This window comes from Nicotiana tomentosiformis, chromosome 9 (genome assembly GCF_000390325.3).
Source record: "Nicotiana tomentosiformis chromosome 9, ASM39032v3, whole genome shotgun sequence".
Taxonomy (NCBI): domain Eukaryota; kingdom Viridiplantae; phylum Streptophyta; class Magnoliopsida; order Solanales; family Solanaceae; genus Nicotiana; species Nicotiana tomentosiformis.
The window spans coordinates 1,164,991-1,182,417 of NC_090820.1; the positions used below are offsets into that span (position 1 = coordinate 1,164,991).

General features: G+C 31.2%; 2 long non-coding RNA genes across 3 annotated transcripts; both read right to left on the reverse strand.

The window, feature by feature from the left end:
• Positions 1 to 3,451: 3,451 nt before the first annotated feature.
• Positions 3,452 to 3,709, reverse strand: LOC108944470 (uncharacterized). The gene is made up of 2 exons (XR_001968518.2): positions 3,619 to 3,709; positions 3,452 to 3,513 (listed from the first exon to the last, which is right to left on the reverse strand). It is a non-coding gene; the product is annotated as an uncharacterized lncRNA (long non-coding RNA).
• A 3,548-nt stretch (positions 3,710 to 7,257) lies between these two features.
• On the reverse strand, positions 7,258 to 8,704 carry LOC104092457 (uncharacterized). Of its 2 annotated transcripts, none has more exons than XR_685444.4 (3): positions 8,568 to 8,704; positions 8,274 to 8,355; positions 7,258 to 7,477 (listed from the first exon to the last, which is right to left on the reverse strand). It is a non-coding gene; the product is annotated as an uncharacterized lncRNA (long non-coding RNA). The 2 variants fall into 2 exon arrangements; XR_011411164.1 differs by having other exon boundaries at positions 8,274 to 8,445; positions 8,568 to 8,668.
• Between the last annotated feature and the right edge of the window lie 8,723 nt (positions 8,705 to 17,427).

Sequence of the window (17,427 nt, forward strand, 5' to 3'; positions counted from 1 at the left end):
AAAAAACAAATTTACCGGAGTTTTTCGCAACCGAAAAATATGGCCTTCTGAAATTGAAGAGTAAGTAAAGGAAAGAACAACAACAAGCTTCCTAGCACCAAAAGAAATCAAGCGAAGAAACCAAACCAAAAAAAAACTCGAACTCAGCAACGAAAAACGAATGAAGAAGAGAATACGGGTAACGTGGACGGAAGAGGATGATGAAACTAAGCGAGATCCCGCTCTGATACCATGTTAACTTGTGAGAAATCGTTAAAATCATGAAACTCTATTAGGGTTTCACGTTGAGAAAGAGAGAGTCGGTTGAGAGATATATTTTAGGTTTCTTCTATTACTTGAGTAGAAGAATGAAAAATCTGTTTCTGTACAAAGATGGACTCCTATTTATATACCGGGCATATTGACCCAAGACTATAACAAAAATTACAAATGAAAATATAATGGGCATGTACAAATAAATAAATGGGAATGGGCTAATGCTAAGACTTAAACTTTGGCTTCCGCTTCCGACTATAGCTCACTTCAACAGTATTCCTTCCTTGAGTGAAGATGTCCAAACCCAACAACAACAACAACAACAAACCAGTATAATCTTACTAGTGGTAATCTTACTAGTGAGATCTGGGGAGGGTAGAGTGTACGCAGACCTTACCCCTACCTCGGAAGAGTAAGAGGTTGTTTCCGGAAGACCCTCGACTCAAGAAAACAAGAAGATATCCAAACCCAAAATGGTAATTTCCACGGTTAGCAGAAGATGAAAATTTCAGGAATTCACACAGTAGTTGTAAGGCAGGATTGCACAAATAAATACGACAATCAAACCTAACCAGAGCATACATACATTATGCTATAAGCGAGTTGACTATCTGGGTGAGTGACTGTGTATAACTCCCCATTGCTTCCTTCCATGTCAACTGAAACAAATCGTAGCCTTGACCTTTTTGACCGTCGCAAATACTTTTGCTCCATAAAAAGAATCTGGGGGGCATTTTCCATTGATTGTCTCAGGTGAGAATAAAGGAATGAAGGACTAATAATAAAGTCATTCTACGACTTCGATGTGCACCTTAACATGGATAATGACTTAAGGGAGTATCACAGAAAAAAGAGAAGTTATAACATCATGAGGTATCTTACTAAGATGGTCACTATTTGCATAATTCCCTTTCTCCTCCTCCTTTGTACTACTACAACTTTGCCTCCTTCGTAATATTGATATTTTTATCTTCTTGTTAGGCTGCTGCAATATCATCAATAAGATATTACTACTTACAGTAAATGGCGGAGTTAGAATTTCTATTAAGGGTTCAAAAGAGGAAAAAGTTAAAAAATTAAAAGAGATTGTAATTAGTGGGAATTCAATCCATAACGTCACAAAGATTTTGAATCCCCTTGACCACTAAGCTATGCTTTTGGGAAGCATCAAGGGGATTCAAAACATAATATATAGAAGTAAATAACAGATTTTACCTTACATATACTATGTAATTTTTCGGTGGAGGTGAACCGCCTTCCGCCCCTAAATCTGCCCTGCTTACCGCGAGATTTGTAGTTTTAAATGGGGGTTTTCTTTATCAGCGAGAATCACTGCTATAATTCCTTTGTTAATGAAAAACAAAAAGGAAGGAACCAATGGCGATAAGAAGCCCGGGGATTCAACATCTACTATATATATATATATATAGTAGATGTTGAATAAAAGTATTTTTAACCCTGTATATACAATGTATTTTGAAGAATTAACCCAAATAGCCGTCCACCTAATCTCTTAAACTAATAATAGCCGGTAAATATATAATATATGTATAATTTATATATAATATGTATATAAATATGTAATTAATGTATAATTTATGTATATCGGCTACAAAAACTAAATAGTGAATCTCATTGGCTATTTGAGTAACAATCCCATGTATTTTTCCTGTCAATATTCAGCTAACTTTAACTAAAAGGCTAAATAAAAATTGAGCAAATCTCTTTTGAAATTTGCAATCCTATATCATATCGCAAGTATCAAATTTATTAGATGAAAAAACATATATATGGTTCAAAAGCAGCAAAAATATCGTACCTTTTTGTTGTGAATATCTTTGGGTCGAGTAACTTCCATTTTTGCTAAGAATGCCGTCTCTAGGATTTACTTTCCCTTCCTTAATTATTCGCTAAAATTAACAAAGCAAAAGGCTTTTTGGCGGCAGCGACGGTGCGGCGATGGTGGTGGAGGAGGAAGGTGGTTGGGGTGAGGTTACGAGCAGGGGCAGGGAAAAAATTGTGGGTAAGGTCACATTTGGAGTAGGACGCTCTCTACCAAAGATATTTTCATACCCAGACTCGAACTCGAGACGTATGGTTAAAGGATTAGCGTACCCATTCACTCACCACGTCCTCTTGTAGTGAAAACCAACTCTTGGTATTACTAGGAAATATTATTAAAGGAATTAAAGGATTAAAACCTTGTAGCAGAAATTAAAGGAAATATATGGTTAAGAGTTGAGTTGAGACTTGAGAGTAGTAGTTTTCATTGTTAACGTAAGGGCGGAGCTTAGACGGATCCCACCAGTTTTAACTTAAACTCTTTTTATTAAATATGTACAAAAATTAAACTTGAGCATATATAGAACTAGCTATGCAACTACAATATTTAAAGTTGGAAAGAAAATAATCTCATGATTTTTCAACTCCATTTATTCATATTTCATATTACACATAGTTCAAAAGAAAAACAAACATTACATACGAAATACTTAATTCAAATGCACTCAAAAGTATTTTATAGATGTAACATCAACTAACATTATTCACTCTTGAATCGCATAATACTTCATAATTAAGATAGTATTTTTAGGCATTGCATCGCCACTCATAAGGATAAGGTATTTGAGGTGGTATAACAACTGGAAGATATTTGCATGATTTACAGATCCAACCATCGGAACAGTCACTATTAGTAACACAATTTCTGTCACAAGTTATGAAATCTGTAAGTGGAAGTAATTTAATTTTCATCATCATCTCTTGAGGCAAATCTCGTAATGCCATCACTTGCATGTCTGAAACAAACGTAAACATATATTGTGATGTCCATAACGAAAGAAAGACTCACAAACTTTTAAAATGATGGTAAACTTTTAAAGGAGTGCATTTAACATTAGACAAACCCAATATTGAAAATAGAGTGAAAAGTAAAGTCTTGTTTAAGAAAGAACATAAGTTCACTTGGTACATGAACTTTTGATCTCAATCTACCATAGCCCGAGGGACAAATTCATGAAGTCATCTTTGTCAAGTCAAAGCAGACAATATGTTCCATCGACTTGTAGTGACGAAGCCAGAATTTCTTCAAGGGTGTTTAAACTTGAAAGAAGTGAAAAAGAATCTTCGATAAAGGGTGTTCAGTATATGTTATATACCTTTAAAACCTAATACTTTACCTATATATGCAGTGTAATTTTTCGACAAAGGCTGATCAATTTGACCACCCTTTAATACATGTAACTTCGCCCCTGTCCACTTGAGAGGTGGGAAAAAAATGGTGTTGGATGATAATTGTGTTTATCCACAAAAGCTACTTAACAAAACAAAAATTAAAGTAATCGAAAAAGTTGGAAATATAACCTGTCATCGCCATGAAAATAGTGGTGAAGAAGACAGCATGTTTTAGCAATGACAATCTCTCAGCCATGTTGAAACTTCTTAAATTGACTTAACTGCAGATAGGACTCTATTTATAAACAATATTCTGACATGAACTATTCATAATTAAACATGTATCACACTTACATTATGTTATATATCTTCTAATATTATATTAGTTCTTTATGCTGATTGCAAATTGAATTGTGTGTATACACGAGTTGTGAATTGTGAATAATTTCTACTAACCTCACCTACCCCAAGCACATTAGCAAATAAAAGATAAAAACTTATTCATACAGTGTACTTACACCAAAATAAACTAACAAAATAAATTCTCTCTTAAGTCTTAACGATAGGAAGGCTGTTAAGTGTAGTAAAAACTACCTGCACCCGATGTTTACATCATCCAAATAAATACATGACATATGTTTGCTAATAAACTATTAATCTAACTTAATCATGATTAATTAATTCATATTCTCACCCTATTAAATCATTTAACCATGGTAAGTTGATATAATTTGGTGTAAACATCGGGTATAGTCTGTTCCGTACGGGTAAAGAAAACAAGTCTCTTTTCTGATCATGTATTACAATTGATTTTTGTTAAAGATATTTACTCCTTTTATTTTCAATTTCTGAATAGGAAGTAGTAATACGTTAGGTGGCTCATTTTTTTTTATTTTCTATTTATAAAAGAACTAGTAGTCCTTTCCTATATATGAAACTAGATGTGTGTTGCCCGAGCCAAGCCCGGGCCCGACATATTGATTCATGAAATATGAAATACATTAATACGTTTTACTTTTACTTAGAAAAAGTGAAGAAGCACCTGTAAAAGAACGCATAAAAGTAATATAGAAATGTTAAAAATATGAGAGTTTATTAAGGAAATGTGCACCGATAAAGAGAGGAAGCACCCTAAGTATTACACCTTGTTATGTCCAATTTAACTTGCACAACACAAAACTATATGTATCAATGACTCTAATCTAGCATTCAAGACATGCTCTAGAATCGGCATCAGTTAGCCTCGCCCTCTATCCATATCCCTTCAAAATATTTAAAAGAGCATATAAGTTGTTAGAGTTTCTTAAATAATCAACTTTCATTGGCTAAGCATGCTTAAAAACTTTAAGCATTTATATATATATATATATATATATATATATATATATATATATATATATATATATATATATATATATATTCAGTCATTCTTTAAGTATTATGTGGTCCATCTTCATCTGTTTCATAAAGTTTTATTTCTTGGAGCTAATAGATTTCATTTCAATTTTTTGTCATGTCTCATTGCAAATGTAAGTATATCGTTTCCGCACCTATATATTTTCAAGAAGTACAAGATCTGTTGGACAATCATGTCTTTTTGTACAAGAAGCAAATGAATTGATGTGGTTATCTAGTAGTTTTTTCTCTTTCTAAAAGTATAAAACACTAAAAAACAAGAAAAGATCTAACATATCTATTACTATTATATTAAGACAACAAAACTTACTCTTTCATATTTCCTTTTTGAAAAGGTAAATAGACAAACTTTCTTACATTTGATCAGCTCTTTTTTGCTCATTCATTGATTCTTTAGTGTTACTTACCTCTCCAGTCATACAGAAAATACTAAGATATAGCTATTCGTTTACCCGTGCGCAATTCTTCCTCACATCCTTATACATTTGAATTTGGCTAAATTTCTTAGAAGTAGCAAATGAATTACAGACCAAGCTGTAGCCTAAGATTCATATCCACACACAAACCAAAGTAGAATGCTAGGAGTACACACACAATCTCTTATTACAACAATCAATGGGTTAGGAGTCAGAAAGCTATAAGAGTTATTTGATTAATGCACTCTATATAAAGCAGTTAACAGATTTTTAAACAGAGATCCATACTAAGCTCCAGGTACTCTAATACCCGAAAAAGATATATATAAGAGACTATGTACCTAACATGGAAAATAAAAGTATTCAGGTCCATTTTACATTGGAAATTTCAACTTTTATCACTAGAATCTCTTCAGAGCTAGGATCCATTAAATGGCGAAGAAACCTCGGAGCTCTAGAAGTTAAGAAATAAATATTTTCTAAGGCAGCACATAAACCTAACAAATATAAGACTTGAATATCTGTTACTCACAATGGGGATGCCCTACAATATTATATATCAATTATTCCAATTATATGAAGCTAAACATAACCAAATAAGTTGAGCATGTCAAACTCATAAGTAATTTTTGCTTTAATACCTGGTTATAGTAATAAGAAATTTAAATTTTGATACGGAATGCATGCCTTTTTGCCTTGCAAATATCAGTGATTTGCAAGTCGATCTTACTGAGATATATACTCCCCCAGTGGTTGAAAGAGTCGGAACTTTTCAATCAAAACAAAGAATAGAAATATTAAGATGTATATTCCTTTTCTCCATTACTAATGTTGCTCCTGCAGCATCCATAAAATATTTATTGATGTCTCGGCCTAAATTAGAGGAAAATTTTCATAACCAAAGTGGTGTCGTTACATAATAAAGATAACAACTGCAAAACGGAATTCATTTTTCCTATAACGAAATTCAAATCTATCTTATCATGTAATATTTACAAGTCAGGAGTCACCACTATTTGTATCAATATTTCTAACTCAAAACTATATGTTCTCCTTTTCTTTTGATAAAGATTGACTCTTTTAAACTATGATATTCTTATCTCAAATTATCAATGACAATGAAATACTAAAATAATGAACAAATATTTCAACTTTGCATCTCTCTATATTTAAATTTCAATATACCATAATGGTTGACACAACATCAATGCACCCTTGAAGGAAACTACTGCAGATTTAAGAGCAAGAAACGTTGAGATTTTAAACTTCTTTTTGAATAAAAGGGTAATGCTCCAACATTGTTATTACCAAAAAATCACAAAAAAAAATAAAGTGAATGAGGCTTCAAAGATATCCTTGCAATTTTATTTTCTTTTATGTTACTTTCTCACATAAACTTGCGATTCAACAATCACTATTGGATGAAGCTGCAAAATTTATTGTAAGACACCAGACAAATTTTGTCTATTAGGATTACTTATAGTGCTAATTGGACTCATTAGCTTCTTGGATTTGCCTACCAAGAATTTGATTTTTCATGCTTGTTGCTCTCCTTTTCGTTTATCTTCTCTGACTTTGTATCTATATTGATGTGTTACTGATCTAATAACTTTGATATTTTTTCACAGTGATGCAGGAATAAAGTAGTTTTTTTTTTTTCAGTTTGACATATTTAATTTTTTTTTTCTAAGTTAACATATTTAAATGAAAGTATGTGTTTGTCATTAACTTGATGCTTTTTCCTCTCTCTGTAAAATGCAGGAAAGTTTCCTTTATGTTAAGAAGAATCAATTAAATGTTGTTTTTCAACAGTAAAGTAAAGAAAAACTAATAGTTTTTAAGTAAATATCAAGATCACATTAGGTTTTGCTGCACATTTTTTCACACGAATTATGCATAAGCATAGGCGATTTTATTACTAATCAAAATTAGTTTCTTAATTGGTTGACTTATGGGAATATTATATATGCCAATACAAATTTTATGAAAACATAAGAGACATCTTTAAAGTACTATATTAAAAATATGCTAAATTTCCTTACGTAAACAATGCAAGACATTTTAGCTTTAATAAGAAAAAAACTTCCAGTAAAAGATGACAATGCGTCGATACACAAACCTTTACAACAACAACAAAATTATCATCCAGTATTATGACATCAAGCTTTATTTGGCGACCCTGTTCCTTGGAAGCTCATAGCTAGACTAATATCAACCTTCAAGACAAATAAAAAACAAATTATTATAGAAAATATCTTTGCCAAACTCGCATGATAGAGACAATGAGAGTGAATATGACAACTTAATTTGGAGGGTAGAAAACAAAACTACGAATAAAAGTTCTGAACATTAGTTAGTACAATTTTAAGATGCATAAAGGCAAAGATAGAATTTTTTATTCCGACTTTTCAAAATATGAGCTCATTCAACTATCAAATACAATTTGTGAGAGAGAGGAAAAATGAAGAATAAAAAGGACGAATAATGCTACTTTAAAATTTAGAAATAACACATCAAAAATGAAATGCGACAGCATTCACAAAACAAAAGAACATATTGAATATAAGTTGTACTCCTTCGATCCAGCAAAACCCGAACAGGATAGCGCTTCTACTATTACAATAACAAATTAGAAAATTTTAAAACCATCATTAAATCCCGAGTCCATTTCTGAGAAGGTCACTGAAAGAAATTGTTTATGAAAGTCACTTTACCTTATTTTTTAACAAAAATTATTATATTTTACCAATTGTAACTTAAAAGTCACTATACGCTTTTAGGTCATATTAAATATTATTGTTCATATTTCTTTTGCAATCCAACCATTTAAAAGATTAGAAACACCCATTTAAATATGACTCAACCCGCTAAAGGAAAAATCAAAAATTGATGTGGCTCGATTATTTCGTAACAAATTCAATTAAGCAATAGTAACTCATTAAGTAGCAATAGATAATTGTGGATCAGTTTTTAAAGTATATAAGGAATTACGTAGAGAGAAGTAGAAATTACTGAGTAAATGATGAATTGGGCCCTCGCCAGTGTTAGAGTAGAAGAAGTTTATCCCACCCTAATATGTAGCGTACCAATTTACCTTGCAATTCAACCCAGTTTGAAATCAATCAGTCAAAAAGTTCCCATAGAAGATGGCCGGAGAAAAGGATGGACGACATAGCAATAGCAACTAATTAATAAAAGAGAAGTAAGAATGAGATGCAGTTTCCATTCGTATGGTCTTAGATGAGATGAAAATTCATAAAATAAATAAATGTAATAAAAGTCAAACGGAGTAAGAGAAGAATAAACCTGAGAGAACGGTTAAATCACAGTAAGAGAGCAGGAATGGAACATTCCAGTATATTTTGTTTGATGATGATGCAAGACGGAAGAAGCCGGTGAGGCTTTTAACACGCGTTCTTCACTTTTAAGCAAAGCATGGGTTAAAAGTGAAATACCAATTATGCCCTTGGCCGACCATCTTCCCTTTTCTATATAAACTAGTACTGGTAAGGGATGGCCCATGCGTATATGGATAGTTTCTTAGACGGTGCTATCTATCATTCAAAATAAGTGCTTTTAAGTTTTTGACACACCCATTAAGAGAATTATTTAATAGTGTTAATATAATCGTTATTTAACTAGGTTATCCTTTATATCTTCTTTAAATTAGTCTTTGTATATCATCATATTTTGTAAATCATTTATTGGTTCAAGGATAGTTTGAAAAAATACTAATTATTGCCTTCTTGGATTTTCAAAGTCATAATTACCTTTGCCAAATTAATTTAGCTAAAATAAAATATATTTTTGATCATAGGGAAGTACATGAAAGCTACCATGCAATGCCTCAAAAGCATATATATATATATATATATATAAAACCATATTATATATATAGGTTGAATTAGTCCCTATTGAATCAAAGTTGCATGATCTAGTATTGCATAGTGAATGTTAATTTCCTTTATCAAAAATACCAAAAGATCGCGAAAATGATGCATTTCTTAATTAGTACAAATGTCACATGTAGCACATAATTCAAAGATAGTGTTAATTCATCGTATTAATTACAAGGCAAAAGCAGAAGTTAAAAAGATTGATACGTGTGCAACACTAAATAGATAAATTGCATGTTATAACCTATTGTAGATTTCTTTTCTTTTTGAGTTTAATTTGTTAGACTGTGATTTTTTTGTTATGTGACTTTCTCGGTTTTTTCCTTCCGAGTTAAATGGTTAGTTTGCGATTTTATTTGATGTTAGATTTATTAAGGGGGCCGGGTTGGATTTAGTTTTCTCATTAGTTAGCTTTTGATTTTCTTCAAATTTAGATTTTTGGATTCTTTCTTTTTTGGTGTTCTTAATAGTTGGATTGTGATTTTTGATGGATTTTGAATTTTGTGTTATTTTTCTTTTCCTTGGTTTTTCTCTCTCCAGTAGTTAGATTTTGATTTACTTGAAATTTGGATTCTTTGGTTACTATCTGATTATATCTGGTCAAAAGAGGATACCAAGTTGCTTTGATATTTTGTTACACATTCTCTACCTTTCTTTTAAATGGTATACAAGATTAAAATATTTTTTAAAATTCTAATAACTGTTATTGTATATTTACCTTTTAACTTAAATATTATCAAATTTATATTCCATTCTTAAAAATTGAAAGAGCATAATCCGGATTGCCATCTTTTATGATAAATATGTTTTCTAGGTACAAAAAAATTAATATTTTAGGAAATCAGATAAAAATTTGAACAAATAATTTTCAGTAATTAATGGTGCTGCAAGTTAAAACATTGTTGCATAGTTCAGTGGGTGCGATGGAGATGGTGGCAAACCGTTATGTTGAACACTTTTTGAGGATTATTTCCATTGAAATAATAATTACTCAATTTCTTGTTTTCAAATAGAATTTATGTGCAAACACAACTTTAACTTCCAATTATATTTTTTTTCCTTTAAGTAATTTATTTTTCAACTTTGTCAAATATTTGTCCAAATGCCAACAATAAACTGTATTTTTTTATGTTATGTAAATTAAAAATAAAGCTAGTAACACAAATAGCCATAAAATTAAATAGGAATATCAATGTAGTAGTATGACAAAAACAACGTATATATAAATTACAATGGTTAATATAAAAACTGTAATTACTTTTTAGCGACGTGGCTATCAAAATGGTGATGTATGATTGACATAAGCAAAGGTCAATTCGGTCCTAGTCACTCAAATATCTCTATGGCAACTACAGTAAGGTGCCTTGTTATCCAATTAAATTGCTCCATTTAATGTGAAATTACCAGAATGCCCTTGAAGTGCCAAGCAGGCATGTTGACCTCATGTGTGCTTATTCCCCCTTATTAATAGAGAAAAAAGCTTATAATTGTAATTTTAACAGTTTATTTTTTCACTTTGTAGATCAAGTTTCAAGACTTTACCCACAAAACCTAATGATTCCAAAAAACTTGTTTGACATACTATCATTGAGTAGAAATGATATTTGCTCCTCCAATCATGGAATAGAAATGATATTTGCTCCTCCAATAAAAAATAAAAAAGTTTTTCTTTTTAATCTCAATTTATCTAATAAAAAATAGCAGATAAATAATCTCACTTTCATCTTTCAAGATCAACAGAATTGAATTTGATTCTACTTTGGCTTATAATTTTTTTGTGAATTTTATAAGGACTTAATTAATTGAAAACGCGACGGTGTTTAAAAGAGAATGTCATTGGTATCTTAAAGTTAATATCCTTATTTTAGTAGAACTCAAATCCATTATATTAAGTTCTACATTAATATTAATATTCCATAACATATAACTTATTTAAGATATCATAAGAAAACAAACTGTATTGGGGTAGGATAGATGAAGTGGAGGTTAGCATCTGGAGTCCTGTGTGACAAGAGAGTACCATCGATAATCAAATGTAAGTTTTATAAAGCGGTGGTTAGACCGGTCATGATGTATGGGGCTGAGTGTTGGCCCGTTAAGAACTCACATATCCAGAAGATGAAAGTAGCAGAAATGAGGATGTTGCGGTGTATGTGCGGGCACACTAGGATAGATAAGATCAAGAATGATGATATTCGGGAGAAGGTGCATGTGGCTCCCATTGATGACAAGATTTGGGAAGCGAGGCTTAGATGGTTCGGACATGTTCAGAGGAGAAACCTAGATGCTCTGGTACGGAGGTGTGAGCAGCTGGTTGTGGAGGGCACGAGAAGAGGTAGAGGGCGGCCTAAGAAGTATTGGGGAGAGGTGATCAGGCAGGATATGGCGAGACTCCAGATTTCCGAGGACATGACACTAGATAGGAAGATGTGGAGGTCGAGTATCAAGGTTGTAGGTTAGGGGGTAGTTGAGTCGTGTCTTACTTCGTACCATTGTGGGACTAGCCATGTAGGGTTTTTGTCTGAGATAGCTAGTGGTAATATTGTGGCTTACTATTTCACTTTTTAGTGCATGTCCTATTTACTAGCTATCGTTTTTTCTTTGCATCTTTCTTCTAGATTTCATGGTGTTCCTATTGTTCTTATGATTGTTGTGGTGATACTAATATTTACTAATATTGTCTCCCTTTGCTTTGCATCCTTCTTCTGGATTTCATGGTGTTTCTATTTATCCTATGATTATTGTTGTGATACTAATATTGTCTCTTTTTTCCCCTTTTGTCCTTTTTTTTTTTTTGAGCCGAGGATCTTTCGAAAACGGCCTCTCTACTCCTTCGGGGTAAGGGTAAGGTCCGCGTACACACTACCCTCCCCAGACCCCATTAGTGGGATTTTACTGGGTTGTTGTTGTTGTTGTTGTTGTAAGAAAACAAAATACGTGAACATAAGTAAATAGGAAGATCAGAGTACCAAAATTAATCATAATGTATTTCTTTACTTTTTTTTTAATCTTTTTTTTCTTTTAAATTTTAAATTAAACGTTTGGATAGTAAATTAACATTTTATTCTGAAAAGAGGAAACCTTGAATGGCCATTATTTCGAAATTTAGTAATATTTCTATTTTTAGATGGTATTTTAATAAGTTAATAAATAATTGAATAGTTTTACACATTAGCAAATAAAATTTATACTCTGACTTTAGAGATCTGCGCGAGACAAGTAATTTTTACAAATCTTGATGCTGGTGTGTTTAATAAATACACAAATGTTCCTCTTTGAAAAATGTAAAATCAACGGATAGAGGTCTCTTAATATTTTTATATCCAGTATACCATTCACAGAGTTTTTTTATTGATTTTATGAAAAAAAAAATCCAGGGTAAATATATATACAAGAAAAACTTTTTAAATAGTGCAACGTATGTACAGTTATCTTGCACAGCAGGTATAAGTACAACTCTGTCTCTTTGCATGATTTTTCGTTGTTACTCCATTTTCATGTTTTGATATTTTTGGTTGAGCACTTTTCAGTATTAGAACGGACAAGTTGAAAAAGTAAAATATCTTCTTGTTATATTACAGTGCTTATTCATTTGACTATATTAAAGCTAGCTCATATTGCAACTATTTTTAGGTTAGAATATGCAATTACATGTGAAAATGACATAATAGTTACTGGCTTGAAGACCGCGGAACTAGTAGTGATCGTAATCCAGTGGTGGTTCTGCTGATATGCTACGGAACTAATGATGATTCGTTGAACGTGAAGACTAATCTTGTAGTTGCGGTCGCGCTTCAAGAGATTAGTATCTATTTTGAGTTTAATCAAAATCTGTAATTATGTATTATCTATATTACGTGCAAGTGGTCCTGGCTATTTGCTTCCGCTGTTCATACCTGTTTTCCATCGCAAGTATCTTTTGTGCTCGTAACAACTACAACTTTGAATAGCGGCAGCAATATGTGAGCAAAAGGTATTCGATATAAAGTCTTAGATTGTTTCAATGACATCTTATATAACGGGACATAACAATAATAACTATAAACTTATCCGTGAAAATTTCAAGGCTTCTACGGCTGCCAAAGAAGCAAGAGAATTATTCTTTGAGAGATGGAAGTTATGATAAAGCAAAACATGGAAAATAGATATATGCAAAACTTAATTAAAGGCAAAGATTAATTGGTTAACTTAAGTAAGCTGTTGGTTTTAAAATTTGGTGTGCGAAATAGAAAATATTTTGAAGATGGTTTAACTACTAAAACTTATATATGAAATTAACAATTATAAAAGGAGATTTCATTTTTGATGTTTAACACCATTACCACATACTAGTACATTCCACGCCACGATTTTACAATAATTTAAAAATTAAAAAGAAAGAGTGCGCCAAATAGATTTTTTTTAAAGATGCATGGTTTCAATTAAGTTACTACTATATCACATTAATAATTATCAAAGGACAATTCGTGTTTGAAGATTAATATTATTAACGCAGAACTTGACAGCAATCATTTTCCAGAAAAGGACAAAGGTCATATATATTATTAAAAAACACGAAAGGAAAAGTGATAGATATATTTATGCAAACACATCAATGATTTTAAAAAAAAGTATTAGTTAAAAAAATGTTAAATCTACTTTCTTGTTTACCATGTATTGATAGATATAAAATATTTATATGCATGGCAGAATAGCCAAATAAATACTTTTATTTGTCTCATTTTGTCATTCCGCTCTCGATACTCTACGAAATTTCATCCATACACTTGTAATTTTTAAAATATATTATTTTAAACCCTTTCAGCCTCGCGTGTTCTTCAAACATATGATGTGGACGACACATCATAGTCTACATCAGATTTTTAATGACACATCATTCTTTTTTTTTACTTTAATTTCAAAATTTTATTTTTTTTCCTTTTTTCACCCCACTCCTCCCCACCCTTGACCACCTATCTTCTATTTTATAAAGCATAAACAACATCACGATTTTACCGCCTTTACCGGCGGCATCACTACGATGGACAACTAAAACCCACTATTTTTCAACTTTCCATCGTCCATCTCCCTTTCAGAGATTTTTGTCAAACATCGTTGCCCACTACTTCAAATTCACCATGTATATCACCTTGAACTCCTTTCACCACTAAAATTCCTCAATATTCCCAAATGCCCACACAATTTTACATTGTACACCTCACCTAATTTCACAAAGACCTTTGTCAACACTCTTCACCCTCCAAAACTACTCTTCACCATCACCTCACTATAAAATGCCCAAAAAGTTAAATTTTCAGCTTCTCTCATCAAATAAAATTCCACCATTAAATATCTGTTCCATCACCTGAGAATCTATTAGTCCTGAAATGATTGTTATCCAAATCAGATTCAACACTGACAATAGACATAGATCTAATTCATCTAAAAAAATTTAATGGTGGTTGCTCTTCAAAAAATATTTACTACTTTTTTTCTCAAATATTGACCGGAGGTTTGTAAAAATGGGGAGACCGGGAATAAGGGGAGAAAGAAAAGAAATAAATGGAGGAGGAGAATAACAGGGAAGGAATAAGGGGAGAAAGACAAAAGAGAAATGGAGGAGGGGTGGGGAAATAACGGGAAAGGGGAAAGGTAGAAAGAGAAAAAGAAATGGGGTGGGGTGGGGTGGGGTGGGGGAAAGAAGAAAGAACAAATATATTTTATTTTTTTTTATATTTTTTTTTGTCATTTACTTTTTCTATTTCTATTTCTTTTTTTTTCTTCTTCTTATTTTAATCATTTTTAGTCTAACTTTTTTATGTTTATTCTCGTTATACGCGTGAAATTTACGTATTTTGTCTAACCCGATCATGAAATTGTCACATATGCTTGGTCAACGGTCAAAGATGTTTAAAATAATGTGTTTTGAAAACTACGAGTGTCTCGATGAAACTTCGTAGAGTATCGGGACCGGATGATAAAGCGGGACAAATAGAAGTGTTTATTAGGCTATTCTACCTTATATGCGTACTAATACGTAAATAAATTACAATTAACTCTTTTGTTTTGTCATATTCGTAAGGTTCTTATGAAGAGACAATGGAATAATCCTCTGTTATCATACGAAACCATATGATAATTTAGTGTAATTGCTGGTAAATATATACCAAGAACACATAATATTAAGGCTTGAAACATATTGAAAATACTTTCTTAAAAATTGATATTTATTCTTTCATCTTGCCGAGATCGCTATGAAAAATATGGCAAGCTTTTCAATTTCTACACTAAGCATTACTAAAAAGTTCTTAAAAAAACAAGTACTACTAATTAATTTGATTTTTAAAGTTTATAATAGTTGGAAAAGAATGATATTTTTAAAGAATATTTTTAATAGTTGTCATTTACTTTTTCTATTTCTATTTCTTCTTTTTCTTCTTCTTATTTTAATCATTTTTAGTCTAACTTTTTTATATTTACTCTCGTTATACGCGTGAAATTTACATATTTTGTCTAACCCGGTCATGAAGTTGTCACATATGCTTGGTCAACGGTCAAAGAGGTTTAAAATAATGTGTTTTGAAAATTACGAGTGCCTGGATGAAACTTCGTAGAGTATCGGGACCGGATGACAAAGCGGGACAAATAGAAGTGTTTATTAGGCTATTCTACCTTATATGCGTACTAATACGTAAATAAATCACAATTAACTCTTTTGTCTTGTCATATTCGTAAGGTTCTTACGAAGAGACAATGGAATAATCCTCTGTTATCATATGAAACCATATGATAATTTAGTGTAATTGCTGGTAAATATATACCAAGAACACATAATATTAAGGCTTGAAACATATTGAAAATACTTTCTTAAAAATTGATATTTATTCTTTCATCTTGCCGAGATTGCTATGAAAAATATGGCAAGCTTTTCAATTTCTACACTAAGCAAATACTAAAAAGTTCTTTAAAAAATAAGTACTATTAATTAATTTGATTTTTAAAGTTTATAATAGTTGGAAAAGAATGATATTTTTAAAGAATATTAGTAAGAGAATCAAATTTCTGCAAAAGTAAAGTTGGAAGAAGTTAAATTCATAAACAATATCTTTTGTAGTTATACAAACTTAGTGGTTACAAAATAATGAAAGAATATGTCATTTCATTTAAGACATCACATCTAATTTTATACCTTATTTATTACACTTGAACATATTTCTAACATTAGTTATACTGGATTATATTCTAAATTAAAGAAATTTCTCGAACTATTAATAGCATATCCCCAATTTGCTTCAAGAACCCGCGGAAATGTGCATAGTATCTCAATTAATCATTAAAGTTATTTAATTTACACACCCAAGTATTATCTTGGGTTCGTATTATTTGTCGTTTTTGTAAGTTAAATATGTTCAAAATATTATCTTATTAGTGAGAGAAGTCATTTTATCATATTTTAATGAGAAACTATTTTAAGACATGTCTTTTTGATTTTTTAGAAGAAAAAAATTGTTAAACTTCATTATGACTTGCATATTGTACTCACTTGTATGTTTTTCAATTTTTAGGGAATAATGAAACTGGAAAATGTGTTTTGAACCAAACAATAATTGAACATTTGCAATTTTAACTGAAAACATTCTACTAGCATGGTAAAACACAAATATGGAATGTACATGCATTATAAGTTACTTGAGGTAACGACTAGTGTAAGAGATGAGCATATTGGAAAATACAATTAATAGTGGTATTTCAGAAACTTATAAGCTCATTTGAGGAACCGATTTAATTGAGCAATACTATAAACCGCATAGCAATACAACTTATAAATCACATTTGAAGACTTGTGATTTATACAAGAACGACTTATAAATTACATTAGGAGAATGCGACTTATACATCGATATGTTGTCGAATGCTTTGATTTATACATCGCTTTTGAGAAATTGTGACATATACCCACATTTGAACAATGTGATTCATTGGTAAATCAATTTTGATTATCTATTTACTAATAATGTGGAACTATTAACATGGTTAATATAAACTGTTTGAACTCGAGATGCAGTGTGGTAGAAAATAATTTATAAGTGGAGAATGTGACTTGTAAATTGCAATACAGGAATGCGACTTATTAATCGATATTCAGAAATGCTATTAATAACTCGTAATCCAAGTGCGATATATAAATCGTGATTCAGGAATACGATTTGTAAATCGCATTCCATTCATCCAATTGAGGAATGCGAACAAATGCGATTACAAATATTACAATTATGCTTCTCCTTCGGCTT